The 5,815-nt window shown below is 41.1% G+C and overlaps 1 long non-coding RNA gene across 2 annotated transcripts; it reads right to left on the bottom strand.

Annotated features, from left to right (window-relative positions):
• Nucleotides 1-662: 662 nt before the first annotated feature.
• Nucleotides 663-3,368, bottom strand: LOC146688765 (uncharacterized). Of its 2 annotated transcripts, XR_014916000.1 has the most exons (5): nucleotides 3,218-3,368; nucleotides 3,048-3,160; nucleotides 1,308-1,402; nucleotides 1,139-1,197; nucleotides 663-979 (listed from the first exon to the last, which is right to left on the bottom strand). It is a non-coding gene; the product is annotated as an uncharacterized LOC146688765 (long non-coding RNA). The 2 variants fall into 2 exon arrangements; XR_014915999.1 differs by having other exon boundaries at nucleotides 663-1,197.
• Between the last annotated feature and the right edge of the window lie 2,447 nt (nucleotides 3,369-5,815).

Below are 5,815 nucleotides of genomic sequence, written 5' to 3'. Positions count from 1 at the left end.
TAGATGGACACATAAAGAAATGAAAAATTACATGTGCTAACTTTCTAAACACTGTTACATTAATGATTAAGTAGATAAAACATTTATGTCAGCCTTGGCTCATAGTTCATTTAAAGACAAGAACTTTGTGTGTGTGTTTCAGGTACTGCACTCTCAAAGACTGAATGAACCAGCATTGCAGCCATCGGTCACTGTGAGCATCACAGGGAAGGTTGAAGCCGCCCACTCCAGCTGTAAGGCCGGAGTCACGGAGACCTGCACCCACGTCACTGCTCTTCTGTTTAATGTAGAAGCAACACTGTTGATCTGTGGCACAAGGACTGTTACAGGTGAACCTGCATACTGGGTTTTGCTGGGTAATGTGACCAAGATACAGTCAGAGGTTGGCCATAAGATAGACTTCTCCTCTTCAGCTGCCCAAAAAAGGCTCTTGATCAAAACATAAACAGACCATCTGTAGTGACAGGTAAAAGGAGCCGTCCTCAAAAAAGAAATCCCACCTGCTACTGTGGAGGAGTCGTCACTGCTATAATGCCATCATGTTTTATCTAGGGGTCTAGATTTATGCCTATAGTGCACTGCCGTGTAAATAATTTGCATTTACTGAATGAGTATCACTGTTCAAAAATTGAATAAAGAAACAAACTAATTTTTGCCTTTTTTTTTATTAAAACCACTTTATAGAACATCACATCAGTTACAATGTAGAATCCATGTCACTGGAGCATTTTGATTCAATAAACAGTAAAAAGGTGAGCTGTGAAGACCAAGGACAAGTGCAGTTCACAGGTTTTCTATCCAAGGAATCCCAGAAGATTGCATGGTGTCATTGCCCAGCAGTTGTTCGCAGGACATATGGACTCAACCTCAACAATCCCTCACACTGAGCAGCATGAAGTGACAGTGCAGAGGAAAAACTCCCCTTTAACAAGAAGAAACCTCCAGCAGAACCAGAACCCGGTTCAGTACCAGCAGCCATCTGGGTTTGGAGGAGAGAGACACAGAACTACCAAAAGTATTTTTTTTTATGTGATTGACTGTTGTTGTAATTCAAGCCCTGAGTGTAGAGCAGGTAAGATATAAAGTTGCATCCTAAATTCCATGCTCATGCAGAGTGTTTAGTTTATGACTTTTTCACCTGGTCATTGAACAGATGGTCTTTTAGGGTTGACCAAGCTGGTACCTTGACTCTGTTCTCTGCAAGATGTTGCAAAAAACAAAATCATATGGAGACAATATTGGACACAAAAAATATATAACAATTTAGTTAAATGTAGCATTAACTCATAAGTCTTGCTAAAGTAAACCTTGTATTCTGATTCATCACAGCAGCAGTTCAGTTGGATGATGTCAGCAACTGCAGCAAGTGTCTTGCTGACTGAATAATTTCATCTTGCATAATCTGAAACAAACACATAAAGACAGAAACAATTTATAAATTAACGTTCGATAAAATCTAAGAATTAATCATTTATTAGATACCAATATGAATATGTCTACCATAAAACTTGTGTGGAGCGAAGTTACATTCAATCAAGATGGTCTGGCATGCTACAACTTTATAGTATTCTGGCTACAAGTATACATACCCATCTTGCACATGTTTTTTAACATTATTATTGTTATTATCCTACCCAATTATGTGTTTCTTTTAATCAGAGTATGCTGTTTTAATGACTTTACAATATCATTTACATTGTGTTCCTTACATTTTCCCTAATTGTATGTTATATTAATCCTATATTTCCATCCATCCATCTTCATCCGCTTTATCCGAGGCCGGGTCGCGGGGGCAGCAGCCTAAGCAAAGAGGCCCAGACCTCCCTCTCCCCAGCCACCTCCTCCAGCTTATCCGGGGGAATACCAAGGCGTTCCCAGGCCAGCCGAGAGATATAATCTCTCCAGCGTGTCCTGGGTCTGCCCCGGGGCCTCCTCCCGGTGGGACATGCCTGGAACACCTCACCCAGGAGGCGCCCAGGGGGCATCCTTGTCAGATGCCCGAACCACCTCAGCTGGCTCCTTTCGATGTGGAGCAGCAGCTGCTCTACTCTGAGCCCCTTGGCCGACCTTCTCACCCTATCTCTAAGGGAGAGGCCAGCCACCCTTCGGAGGAAGCTCATTTCTGCCGCTTGTATCCGCGATCTCGTTCTTTCGGTCACTACCCACAGCTCGTGGCCATAGGTGAGGGTAGGGACGTAGATCGACCGGTAAATTGAGAGCTTCGCTTTTACACTCAGCTCCCTCTACACCACGACGGACCGGTGCAGCGTCCGCATTACTGCAGCTGCAGCCCCAATCCGTCTGTCGATCTCCGGCCCCCTTCTCCCATCACTCGCGAACAAGACCCCGAGATACTTGAACTCCTCCACTTGGGGCAGGAACTCATCCCCGACTCATCCTATATTTCCGTTTTTATATTTCTAATGTTTGCCTTGTTTTCTTCACTGTCTAGTCTGCCTCTGTCTTGCCTGTATGGATGCATTTACACCGAAATGTCCCCAACAAAGGATGTTTTAATTCACCACTATTCCAGTGAAACACGAGTCTCCCATCTTCCTGCTACCAGTCTGGAGTTTTTGTTCACCAAAGCACACACCAACTTCATACTGACGGACAGATCACTGCCCTTTTGCCGCCTTGTCTGACCGTGTTTTGTGGCTGTGGTTCACTTCACCTCACTCTTCCCCATTCTTGTCATTAAATCAGGCTGTTCTGCAACCATGGCAGCCATTCACTCTATGGCTTTATTCATGGTGTATTTTACCCCTTCACCAAAGGCCGTTCTCTTTTCCAACATTATATTTGCAGTGTTCGTCTATCTATCAATATCTGCGGAGTATTTTTTTTAACGAGTATCCTATTTTCTAAAGCACATCATGTAAAGGGTAGCTCGGTTAGCAGGATGCTAGCATGTAGCGCTTAGTGAGACATGCCTCAGACGAGTTGAGCAAAGACCCCGTCTGTGTACTTTATACGTGAGCAACGGATTTAAATAAAATTAAGGTTTCAAAAGACAAACTTGAAGATAAAAAAATATATATACTCACCGGAGAGCCGCCAGGGTTTGCCGCTGCCATCTTGGCGCTCCTAAATTCAAAACTGCCTCTGCAGTCAGGCAGGGGAGGCGTGGAAATTGTCTTTGAGTTAGTCAAACGTTTTCCTTAGTTCGAGTAGATGATAAAAAAAATAATTTTAGGAGAAAAACTTAATCACTCACCTTTAAACAGCTCTCTTTTAGGAGACACACTGCTGGCTAACGGTGTCATGTGATCAAACAGCGTAATTTAATTGGCTGAGAGCCACTCGACTCGATCTGGTGCTGATTGCTCTGGCTTGGGTCATTAAAGTTCATCACTTTTGCAGTTGAATTTTTGCAGGTGAATTTTTTTCAGGTGAATTTTTGCAGGTGAATTTTTTTCAGGTGAATTTTTTTCAGGTGAATTTTTGCAGGTGAATTTTTTGCAGGTGAATTTTTGCAGGTGAATTTTTTGCAGGTGAATATTTTTGCAGGGAAATTTGGAGGATAAAAATTCAGTGTCAAAAAATACTTGAATTCTGATGATACTATATTTCTTCCATACTTCACAAGCAACAGAGTTGTGCAAAATACAATAATGTAAACAAGCAAAATACAAGAATGGCTACATCTGAAACTAATAAATATATGTACAATATATCAGAATCAGAATCAGAATGGGGTTTATTGCCAAATGTTGAGCAGGTTTACAACATTAGGAAATTGCCGCGGTGCTTCAGTGCAAACATAGTGTCATAAATAGCACTTAAATAGACATGGAAAAAAATAAAAGTAGGGATAAGAATTAAAAGTGCTACGTGGAAAGATATGTGCATGAGATATACATGAGATATATACATATTATACTACATATAATAGTATATATATGTTTCTGATAAAATGAAGAGTAGACTGATGTATTAAATATTCCTGTATTGGGTGAGAAAATCAGACCATGTCATAACTGCTTTAAGTCATACAGAATAGATATCAGAGCTTTAAACAGGCTGACGTCTGCTAAATGGGTCAAACTGGGCAGAAAGTCTACAAACACATAACATCCTTATAGAATATGATGTAACACTATAGATCAACTTAGCTCAGAATATATAAAGCATATAAACAATCACAGCAATATGATGCAACAAACACAGCAGTGCTACTGATCCAAAATAGTCAAAGCTTCATAGAACTGAAACAAACATTTATTTTTAGTTCCATTCTGCTGCTGATACAGACTTTAGGTTTCTGAACATCAAACTTGTTGCTGCCTTTCATAGTGCGTAACTTGAAGGCCCTGAGTACTTTCTCTCACACTGGAAACACTGGAATGATAAAATTATTTGAACATTACCTAATAAGACTGATTCAGGACAGACAATTAGTTATTTTAAACTTTTCTAGCAGTCCTTCACAAACAGGGAACAGTCTGTCTATTCTCTCCATCTGTCAGCTGCTGCTGGCTCTTCCTCCTCCTCTTCCTCACATACTGCTGAGATTGTCCTGGTGGATCATCAGGGGTGCAAAGCCTCACAGATGATGTAATGCAGTGGGTCCCTCAGTCTGTCCTCACTCTGGACACTTGCAGGTGTCACACATAGAAATCAAATGTGTGATAAGCTGCAGGATTCAAACACAAGTGTAACTTATAAATACATGTTCATACTTTTATTCCACAATCAGAGAGAAAGAAACAGAGAGAGAGTGCAGGACAGACAGACAGGTGACAGTCTCAGGTGTACACACTGCTACAAAACAGCACCAGAGAAGCAGGATTTAGTGTTTGTGTCATTACGAGTGCTAAACAAGAAGAGTTCCCAGATGGTACAGTGGACACATGTGTGACTCCTGTGATTAAAGCATCTTTCTTTCAGCTTAAGGAGTGAACCGTCAGCTGACTGACATGACTGACTTTAATTACGCATAAAATCATCACATTCTCTGTAAGATTAAAGTCAGCTATTGAACGGCGAATATTTTGAAGTAAAGGCTTTAAAACCAAGTTAGTACAAACGTCGCTAATGTCACATAACTTTCCCGACATGTTGCCAACAGTAATGTTTTAATGTTCTTCATTATAAAAACATTTGCGCATAAATAAGTGACATAATATTCAGTACTTACTTCTGGAAGTTTACTCTTCGTCCGCTCCGCTTCCGCTGTTTTTTTTTTCGGCAAAATTATCCAAACCACCGCCGCGCTATGAAGTCTGGGATATGTTGGGCCATGAAGGCTACACAGACCCATCCTTAAAATTCAGGGAAATTAAGGACGCATTTGAGGGCCGCATTTCGAGCAGCCTTTGAATTGGGACAGTCTTTGTCGTGTCGCTGTGACATAATCGGCCTTAAAATGTGGCCTTTAAGGCTGCAGACCCCAAATCCGGTCATTGGTACTTCCTGGCTTGTGTAGTTACTAGGTAACAAAAGCTCAACACTGCCCCTAGCGTCCTGGAGCACTTCCGTTGTGTTTTGTATTTTGCATGTGTTTTGGAGTTTGCGCGTGTTTTGGGGTTTGCACGTGTTTTGGAGTTTGCACGTGTTTTGTATTTTGTACGTGTTTTGTATTTTGCATGTGTTTTGTATTTTGCACGTGTTTTGTATTTTGCACGTGTTTTGTATTTTGCATGTGTTTTGGATTTTGCACGTGTTTTGTATTTTGCACGTGTTTTGTATTTTGCACGTGTTTTGTATTTTGCACGTGTTTTGGAGTTTGCACGTGTTTTGGAGTTTGCACGTGTTTTGGAGTTTGCACGTGTTTTGTATTTTGCACGTGTTTTGTATTTTGTACGTGTTTTGT

Source organism: Copadichromis virginalis, linkage group LG17 (genome assembly GCF_057382275.1).
Source record: "Copadichromis virginalis isolate Kocher_CV1m ecotype Utaka linkage group LG17, C_Virginalis_male_GT1.1, whole genome shotgun sequence".
In the NCBI taxonomy this organism is placed as follows: domain Eukaryota; kingdom Metazoa; phylum Chordata; class Actinopteri; order Cichliformes; family Cichlidae; genus Copadichromis; species Copadichromis virginalis.
The sequence above is the reverse complement of the archived record's forward strand: the minus strand, read 5'-3'. Positions and strand labels throughout refer to the sequence as shown.